Genomic DNA, 10,879 nt, shown 5'->3' with positions numbered 1-10,879 from the left:
TAATGATATATTTAAATATATACAATATTCATCCTTCCAATAAGGATGTCTATAAATTCTTGATCCCTATTCAGGATAGAGTTGAAAGAACAGACCCACTGTAGTTATTTCAAGCAGAAAAGAGCCTAATACAGGAACAAGTTGATTATGGTGTTGTTAGAAGGGCTGAGAAGGTGGAACCCAGGGAATGGTTTATAGATTTTGAAGCCAAGCCACTGCACTTGTCCCTCAGAGGTTAAATGTCTAGGTCCTACTGCTGACCTCTAGGTATCCCAGAGCCTCAAAGCAACCAAAGGGTGGAAGATATAATCTGGAGACTGCAAACTCAGATCAGCTCAATGTTACACAGGAGCCACCCCAGCTTCAAGAAGAAGAAAGCTTCTGCCTCTCTTCCATTTCCCAAGGCTCTTCTGAGTGCATCTCACTGGAATGAACTGAAGCACATCCAGAAACTTGGTGACAAGAGAGTCTGGCAAATGTATTTACCAGCAGAGCACAGAAGAGACCAGTAGTCAATGAAAAGTAGAAAAACATGAGGAAATAATAATAAAAGAAGTGATTACTTCTTAACTGTATGAGTGTAGAAAAACAACTAACAGTGGGATTAATTTGTGCTTTTTCTTAAGGGGTAAGAATTTACCAGGTGAGGCATTTGGAAAGATCGCTACAAGCAGAAGAGGATGAATGTTCAGATCTACAGAGGTATAATAAAGCAAGATAACATATAGTTAGTTTAGTGTCTTTGGAGGGTAAGCTTCATGTCAGGAGCAAGGAAAAGAGCAACCGTAGTAACTAATGTTGGAAAATCCTCAGGAAGGTTAAGAAGGATTTAACAAATTGCAAAGGGGCATTAACTTTGTCTCCACAGTGAGTGAGGCCCTTAGAGGGAGTGGCATGATTAGTTTTGTTCTTTACCAAGGGCGGACAGAGGGGCAGAAACTGGGATATAAAGAAAGAAAAAGAAATCTACTTCTTATATATATATATATATATATATATAGATAGATAGATAGATAGATATAGATATATAGATATGTGACAATTTCTGCATAGGCACATATAAGAGGTTTGTATACTAATTGATTCACTTGATTATTTTTGTTTAGAACCTATCTTTTTAGATCTACTGAGAATTTAGAAGCAAACCAGATTCCTGCTCCAGCGAGTTAAGCCTGAAAATTGGCCACGCCTGAAATAAGCCACCATATCAGATGATGTGGACTTCATGGTTTTCATGGGTCTTTTAAAATTATGGAGCATTTATAAGTATTAATTTTCTGTGAAAAAGATAATGTGCATTAAAAGAATACTATAAGCCTTTTTTTCTCTTCCAGGCACAGTGTCCATAGGCCTTCAGAATGTTCCAGCATTTGACATACACTCGTAGCCTGTCCTATAATACAGCCTCTAACAAAATTAGGCTGGCCCAACCCCTGGTTAATAGAGTCATTTACCTTTATACTAAGAAGGTTGGGAAAGCGCCAAAACGCATGTGCAGTGTGTGCCCAGACCGACTTTGAGGAGTTCATGCTGTGGGATCTAAAGTTCTTAGGTTTTTTCGTTTTGTCTAAAACAAACAAACAAAAAAAACCCATCAGTAGGGCCTGTAGTATGCTAAGTGAACTGATGGGATCAAGCTTGCTTGCCTTATTGAGGAGAAAATCACTGTAAAAGTGTTGAAGGCACAGAGTCAGAAAGCTAAAGAAAAAAAAAATGAAGCTTTTTGAGAAAATAAACAAATAAATAAAGGACTATGATCCTCAAAACAATTAAAGTGATCATTCAACTAAAGAACTTACAATGCCATAAAACTAAATAATATGAAATGATTATCTTCTACCTCAAATTCTTTCGTAACCCAAGGTTAAGGTAGTAAAACGGTGTTGGAAACAAAAAAAAGCAAAATAAAACTCAGTTTGCGACTCTTTCTCCCACTGCTGTTCTACCAATCCCTTCCCCTCCTTCCTCTCCTCCCCCTCCCTCTGCCTTTTTCCATGTTCCAAAGGCCTACATACTCCTTTTCCCAGCTGTTGGCAAGAGGCTTGTCTGATGAATCCCCTTTAGGGAACTGCTCCAATCCAATGGTGGATGCTGCCCCATCCCAGCCAAGGTCTAATAATAACTGGGCTCCAGAGGTTTCTGGACGGTTAGCTGGGGTATATTTCACAACTGCATTTCAATTCAAATTAGTTTTTTCTCTCTCTCCAATTTCAAGACATTCCCTGATAAGTTTCTTACATACATACCTCCTTCTTAGAGTCTCTGTTCCAGGAAGTTGAATCAATGACTTGAAAACATACAAACATGCGCATGTATACAGATATACCCACTTCTTACACACATACACACACAGCCCTAAGTTTTGTTGTTTGCTTTTCTCCTATGAGTATTTTTATTTATGCTGAGGGTATGTTTGGAAATGAACAGTATTCCCTACCCTAGACCCTTTCTCTTATAAGACATGTTTTCATGATTATTCAATCATGAACCTTCTAATTAGTAATTAGTCCAATTAGAAAATTAGTCCAATTGGAAAATAGTGAGCACACAATAAATACTGATGTTAAATGATAGATTGAATGAACAAATCCTGATTTAAATCAACCCATACTTTCTGTTACCTGTCTTGTCCCCCCCCCCCCCGCCCCCAAAATAATAATAATTTAAGATTTGGAACAGACTGTGCTATCCAATATGGTACCTACATGTTGCTACATATATTTAAATTTATACTAATTAAAATGAAATGAAATTTAAAACATTAGTTTTTTTAGCCTCACTAGCCAAAATTTAAGTGTACAAAAGCCACATGTGGCTAGTAACTACCACACTGGGTGCTCAGATTATGGAACATCCCTCCATTATAGAAAATCTATTGGAAGGCACTTGTTTAGAGATCAAATGCCAAGGGAATGCTACCCTATGGAGATACTTTTTCTTAAATGGAGTTGTGCAATATTTGAGTGACTAAAGATGTTAGCATCTCAAGGAAAGGTGCTCAGCAGAATTATGGTTGGTGACAGTGTTAAAAATATGCTGACTACTGGAGCACCTGGGTGGCTTCATTGGCTAAGCATCCGACTCTTGGTTTTGGCCCAGGTCATGATCTTGTGGTTCCTGAATTCAAGCCCTGCATCAGGCTCTGTGCTGACAGTGTGGAGCCTGCTTGGGACTCTCTCTCTTCCTCCCTCTCTCTGCTTCTCCCCTGTTCATGCTCTCTCTCTGTGTCTCTCTCTCAAAACAAATAAACTTAAAAAAATTTAAAAAATATATATATATACACACACACATAGATGTGTGCTACATACCTAAAATTGTAGTAATCATTTAAAAAGAAATGCTACCATTGGAGAATCTTGAAAAGAAAAAAAACAAAATAATCAAACATTTGTAAAAAACATCTCAATTTTGTGGTAAGTAGTCTGTTTTCAAAAATGTATTCTTTAAAATTAAATAAGTACACAAAATCAAAAAATCACTCAGTGCTCCCATGATACTTCCATTAAATTCCAAATACTAGGTAGAATAGCACTGATCTTATGTGTTTAATCCTCCCACTGTGTAGCTCTGGGCCCATTGTAAGGAATGCTGAATTGGTGCAATGATCCAATTACACATGTGGCCAACAGAACTCTAATATTTTGTGTTTTAGAAGATATACGTCTGGCTACATTGGATAGAGGCAAATTCTTTGTGAAACAAAGTGGTATATTATGTAGATATATACATGTACATACACACATTTATTGTACACAGAGATATTAGACATACAATATGTGTGTGTAACTATATATGTGAATATCACATATACCATAAAACCTTGGATTGCAAGTAACTTGTTCTGTGAGTGTTCCACAAGATGAGCAAACATTTCTGATGAATTTTAACTTGACAAACAAGCAATGTCTTGCAATGAAAGTAGTACTGTGACACCGAATGTCACATGGTTACATGTCACGATGGTTCTTCTCTCTCTCTCTGTCTCTCTCTCTCTCTCCTCACTCCTCGCTCTCTCTGTGAGATTGTGGGTAATTGTCGCCTATGCTTGGATGCTCAGTCTCAGGTCATGGTGTTTGGCAGAAATCAGTGATTTTTCAGAATGTTGGAAGGTGCCCATAACTGGCATTAGTGTTTTTTGTCACTTCAAAGCACTTATGTACAGTCCTTTGCTTTCCCATACAAGAGTAAGCTTAGGAATGCCTTGCTTCCTTCTATTTCAGGCTGCCTGGAGATAGAGACCCAGTTACATTAAATACAAGAGTTTATTAATACTGTACTGTAGTCAACATCCATGTTACACAATGGATACCACACAGAAAAAGGTTGAAAAGAAAGGCTGTAAGAGGAAGGTGATGACTATAGTAGAAGTTAAGATGGAAATCGTGGAGAAGTACAATTGAGGTATGCGAGTAGCCAAAATTGCAAGATTTTATAAGAAGCCTACAGAGGAGGAGTTGAAAAAGGCGGAGGAATCCTGCACTTCAAATGATATAGGGAGATGTGTAAAATGTGGGAAATAGTGCAACATTTTGTAAAAAAGTACCACCCAAATAAGGCTTTAGCAGTGTGAGTGGTGAATCTGTTTAAAGACATTGCCCCATTTCCATGAAATCCTCAAAGGCAGAAGCAAGTGTCATTGGATAGGTTCCTTATTAAAATTTCAGGAAAAGAAAAAGATTCTATTGAACCAATAGATATCAGTGATTCTGTTAGTGATAGTGAAAGTCATCCAACACAATAACCCTCCTCTCTCGTCTCCCTCACACCTGCCACAAAGGTTTTCGTTTTTTTTTTTTAAACTTAAAAAAAATTTTTTTTAACGTTTATTTATTTTTGAGACAGAGACAGAGCATGAACAGGGGAGGGGCAGAGAGAGAGGGAGACACAGAATCGGAAGCAGGCTCCAGGCTCTGAGCCATCAGCCCAGAGCCCGAGGCGGGGCTCGAACTCACCGACCGATTGATCCTGACCTGAGCTGAAGTTGGACGCTTAACCGACTGAGCCACCCAGGCGCCCCACCACAAAGGTTTTCAAAGTAAGTGCACGTTCATTTGTTTTTCCTTATATTTTGCATTTTCTTTTTTATTTTGTATTATATTACAGTCCTGTAATCATTTTTATATGAATATTTTTGGGTTGTGGAATCAATCATCTGAATTTCCATTATTTCTTATGGGGAAATTTTCTTTGATATGCAAGTGCTTTGGATTACAAGCATATTTGTGGAATGAATTATGCTCTCAAACCAAGGTTTTACTGTATATAGTACATATATAAATCATGGGCCACAAGAAAAACCAGACTGTACATTAGCAGAGAATTTGTGAATCAAAATATCTAAGTATGTGTCTGTATATGGAAGTAAAAGTTCTCACAGCACACAACACATTCACCAAAGAAACAGCCACTCAACAGTCCTCTCTCAAACATGCATCACAATTTTACACAATGGCACATTTCTGTCACTTAACTTTACATCCCCACAATCTCCATCATGACAATAGGTTGGTTTTCCATCTAGCTCTTAAACGCTTCCTTTGTTTTGAATTTGTTCATGTAATATAATAGAAACAATTTCAAAATGAGACTGCAAATATTTGAAATTTCATGAAAATGCTAAGCAGTGACCAGTTTGAGAACATCTGCAAAGTCCTTTGTAAATGGGAATCTGTCAAAGAGATCAGTTTGTACAAAAATAAACAGGCATGTAGAATTCATTAGCTAATTATCTGTTGATTAACTAATTGGTTTAGTTAAAAAATACTAACCCAGTTTCCAGTACTTCCCAGATATTCAAGTTTCTGAGAGTAAAACTGGAACAAAACAAGTATTCTATCCTCACTGGATCTGATATCCAGTGGGAAGAGGAAGATTCTCTGTCCCTCAGCACAGAGACATCTGTGTTCAAGGCAGATGTTTGGGAGGATGGAATTAGGAAATTGACATTATATGCATACATAATGTCATAGTATGCCTATAGCAAAAATAATCTGTTCCATGATCATGCTACAAAAATCAAATATGAAGTGAAGAATGGCTTCTAGTGCTCCCAAATATTTGCCAAGAAAATTTGGAAAATAGAACAGAGTAAAACAAGAGGTACAATTCACTTCTGAGGTGCACATATTATAATACAATATTGACTTTAACTTTATTAAATAAGGTTATAAATAGGTTTTTAAAATTTAATATTTTCAAAATAGCATATAAAATCAGTGTATCATTGAAATTATAACCTGCACTTGTTAACCTAAAATAAAAGTTCATTTATTTCCATTTTAAATTCCTATCTCCAATTCAATTTCATTTTGAAGACAAAGATCTCAAATAAATATTTTCCCTATTCAGAATTAAGTTATGTCTTCATTTTTTTTTAAAGTTGATACTCTTGTAGTTGGTCTACTCTTGTAATGATTGTATCCAAAATGTAAAGTAATTCTGTTATTGCAGTATTGTGCACATGTAAGTATCACTATAAAAATTTCATCTCTTGTACAGCCAGAATATATGGTATAGGCAAATTTCTTCATTACTATTCTTTTTGACCCTGCATCCTAATGGGCTTTAAAACATATCATGTGGCGCATTCTTTTATGTCTACTCTGCTCAGTTTAGACCTTAAAGACATGTCTACACCAAACATTGTTTAAACTTCTTAGTTCTCCTTCCCATCGAATAGTCCTTATTTTCTGAAATAACCAACTATTTTAATCTCATGTGATATCTTTTTTATTCTCTCCCAGTTTCCATTTGCAAAGTGTAAATTGATAGAGGTATGTAAGATAAATGAATGATAAATAGCTAGATACTACATGAACGATGTATAGCTGGGGGATTCATAATCTAATATATATGTATATATATGTGAATATATATGCACATATGTATATTTATAAGCTTATATTTGTATGTATAGTTATACCTTGTTTTACTACACTTCGTTTTGCTTCACATACATGGTGGTTTTTTTTTTTTCATGTTGAAGACTGTGGCAACCATTTGACAAGCCAGTCTATCAGCACCACTTTTCTAACATTTGCTCACTGTGTCTCTGTCACATTTTGGTAATTATCACAATATTTCAATTTTTCATTGCATTTTTATGGTGATCTGTTGTCAGTGATCTTTGATATTATTATTGCAGTTATTTGGGGGGGGGGTACCACAAATAGTACCCATATAAGACAGCAAACTTAACAAATGTGTGTTCTGACTGCAGATATGGAGGAAATAGCCAAGAGAGCTAGAATTAGATTTTAAAGATGTGGCTGAATTGCTGCAATCTAATGCTAGAAATTTAACAGATGAGAGATTGCTTTTTATGGATGAGCAAAGAAAATGGTTTCTTGAGAATCTATCCTTGGTGAAGATGATATAAAGATTGTTGAAATGACAACAAAGTATTTACAATATTACATAAACTTAAGTTGTTAAAGCAGTGGTGGGGTTTGAGAGCATTGACACCAATTTTCAAAGAAGTTCTGCTGTGGGCAAAATGTTATCAAACAGCATTACATGCTGCAGAGTAATCATTCATGAAAGGAAGGGTCAATTGATGTGGCAAACTTTATTGTCTCATTTTATTTTTTTTAATGTTTATTCATTTTGAGAGAAAGAGTGGGAGAGGAACAGAGAGAAAGAGAGAGGGAGAGAGAGAATCCCAAGTAGGCTCCACGCTCTCAGCGCAGAGCCTGAATCAGGGTTTGATCTCACAAACTGTGAAATCACGACCTGAGCTGAAATCAAGAGTTGGACATATAACCAACTGAGCCACCCAGGTGCCCCTTTATTGTCTCATTTAATAAATCGCCACAGCCACCACAACCTTCAGCAACTACCACTCCGGTTAATCAGCAAGCTTCAACATCAAGACAACATCTTCCACCAGCAAAAATGTGATTTGTGGAAATCTCAGATGATGGTTAGCATTCTTTAGCAATAAAGTTTTTTTTTTTTTTCACCCCAGACCCTGAGATCAAGACTCGGATGCATAAGCAAATGACCCATCCAGGTACCTCAACATAAAGTATTTTTACTTAAGGTATGTACATTGCTTTTTAAATATAATTCTATTGTATACTGACTAGACTATAGCATAGCATAAAAATAATTTTTATAAGCACTGAGAAACAGAAAATAAATTATTTGACTCACTTTATCATAATATTTACCTAATTACAGTGATCTGGAAGCAAACCCACAATAACTCTGAGGTATGCCTGTATATGTATACATATCTATTGTGTGTGTGTGTGTGTGTGTAAAGAGAGAGAATATATAAATGTGATCTTTTTTCCTCTCTTTAACCTCAACTTGAAGCCAGCTATCAGTAATCTTTTTTTGCTTGATTCTAAGAGTGGGTTTGAAAAAAAATTAGGCTTGTATATTTTCTCCTCTACTGAGCATAATTTAACATATTTTAACATAGTATAAGAGCACAAAATAAAGTAAGCAAATGTAAGAGGGAAAATGAAAAGAAAAAAGTACAAATTAAGGTCATTCATTTTTTTTTAAAGAAATGTAGATGTTATATTCATCTCCTACACTAATATGATCTTCTATCTTGATTTCATGAAGAATGAGACTGATGTAGGATGAGGAATATAAGACAGTTCATTCAAGCTAGTTATGGGCTTCTTGGTTCTAAATTTTTTTTTAATGTTTATTTATTTTTGACAGAGAGAGAGAAAGAGAGAGAAAGAGAGAGAGAGAAAGAGAGAGAAAGAGAGAGAAAGAGAGAGAGAGAGAGAGAAAGAGAGAGAGAGAGAGAGAGAGAGAGAGAGAGAGAGAGAGAACACGCATGAGCAGGGGGAGGGGCAGAGAGAGAGGGCGACACAGAATCTGAAGCAGGCTCCAGGCTCTGAGCTGTCAGCAGAGAGCCCAACGCAGGACTCACGAACCATGAGATCATGACCTGAGCCGAAGTCCGACACTCAGCCGACTGAGCCACCCAGGCACCCGAGGCTTCTTGGTCTTCTACTATGTGTTTAGCACTTCTCTTTTGGGGTGGGAAAAGAATCCTCTATATTTTCCTCACCATAAAAATAGATGCAATTGTGATATTTATGACATGATGCAATAAGGATCAGAATATGTATATCCTCTGAGATTATTATATATTTATATATCAGTATTAATCAATGTTATATATTATGTACATGTAATTCAGCAACAATCAGGACAGTATAACATATTTACAATTTTAAAACAAAACATTACAAACTGACTTTGGGACTAGAAACAATTAGGCAGGTTGGAAAAGCATATGTGAAGACCTAATGCAGGAAAATAATTGAAACCTAGGAAAAGCTAGAGGACAAGGATGGTAAGAAACATTTGGGCATTGTTATGCTAAAAACTAAGGAATCTACTTGTATTTGAATTCTCCAGAAAAACAGGACCTATAGAAGACAGAGAGATGACAGATAGATAGAGATATATAATGAGGGGTTGGCTCACACAATTATGAAGGTTAAGTCCCATGAACTGCCATCTGCAAGCTGAAGGCCCAGGAAAGTCAATGGTATTGGTCTGGTCAAATCCCAAAGGTCTGAGAACTAGGAAAGCCAATAATCACAGGCTGAGACCAAAAGCCTGAGAAGCAGGGGTGCCAATAATTGAGAGCAGGGGAAGATGGATGTCCCAGCTCAAGCAAAGAGGCCAAATTCACCCTTTCTCTGCCCTTTTGTAATATTTGGGCCCTCAACAGATAGATAATGGCTAATCACAAGCTAAGGATGATCTTTACATAGTCTAATGATTCAAATGCGAATCTCTTCTGGAAACACCCTCACAGACACACTCAGAATATACTATTTCCTTAAGATTGTGAGCCCTTAAGATAGGGCTAAGGATATGAAAACAAATGCTATATTTAGAAGAATGACTAGAAACTACATAGTCAAATTATTTTTTTTTAATTTCATAGGAATAGACTTTTTTGCTTTATATCCAAACTATGTAAATGTTTTTTATAAATTATTGTATAAACTTATTATAAACATTTTCAAATGATTTTAACATTGCATGCTCTATAAAAAGTTCATAATGGTAGGTGTTCAGAACATTATTTGGGTTTGTTATATATAATTCATTTGTCTCTTATGTAGTTCAAAACCCTAACATGGTTCATTTAACATGATTAAAGTTGAAATATATTTCTATAATACAGAACTGTTATGTTTATGGCCACTTTTAAATAAAATCAGTATTAAAAATTGTCAAAAGAATCATGAGTAGAAACTTGGATTGTCTTTTATACTGGAAAAAGATGAAAAAGTAATAATGCGTAGCAAACATTTTCTAGCATGTACATAAATAGAAATTTCATCTAACCAGAGGGATTTCCCTTAGGAATTGTGATAATTCTATTTAATGTTCTGGAAACAAGTTTTGAATGATGCTCTCTATGCTTTTTGATGCAAAAAAAATATTTTCCCCACAATCTCACTATTTTGACGCTTCACCACCAATTCCCAAACTTCATTTTCTCATCACTATAGTAGTTAAACAGTGGTTCTTCAAACTTCTGATTGATAGGGGTGGGCCGTGTGATACAGTTCTGAATAATAAAATGTAATAATCTTTCTGAGGATTTTTTTCCTAGTTAAAAAAAAAGAAGAGACAAGTGTGGATTGTCTTAATCTTTTTTTTTTCTTTTTCCTGCCTTCAACCTGAGTGTGGTACAACAACATACACAAGGGCATAGGTACGGAAAGTGTACAGTTAATGCTATTAGAAACTGCCAAACTATTTCTAAAAGAAATAGTATCATTTCATATCCCCACTAGCAATGCATAAGAATTATAGTTGCTTACCTTCTTACAAACACTTGGCATTTTCAGTATTTTCAAAATGTTTTGTTTTAGTTATTCTGCTG

At 35.8% G+C, this 10,879-nt stretch overlaps 1 pseudogene; it reads left to right on the top strand.

The window, feature by feature from the left end:
• The first annotated feature begins 1,358 nt into the window (after nt 1–1,358).
• LOC109266209 (60S ribosomal protein L34-like) lies at nt 1,359–1,706 on the top strand (annotated as a pseudogene).
• The last annotated feature ends 9,173 nt before the right edge of the window (nt 1,707–10,879 follow it).

Source organism: Panthera pardus, unplaced genomic scaffold (assembly GCF_024362965.1).
Source record: "Panthera pardus isolate Hobbes unplaced genomic scaffold, ASM2436296v1 HiC_scaffold_16, whole genome shotgun sequence".
Taxonomy (NCBI): Eukaryota; Metazoa; Chordata; class Mammalia; order Carnivora; family Felidae; genus Panthera; species Panthera pardus.
This window is presented reverse-complemented; position numbering and strand designations above follow the sequence as displayed.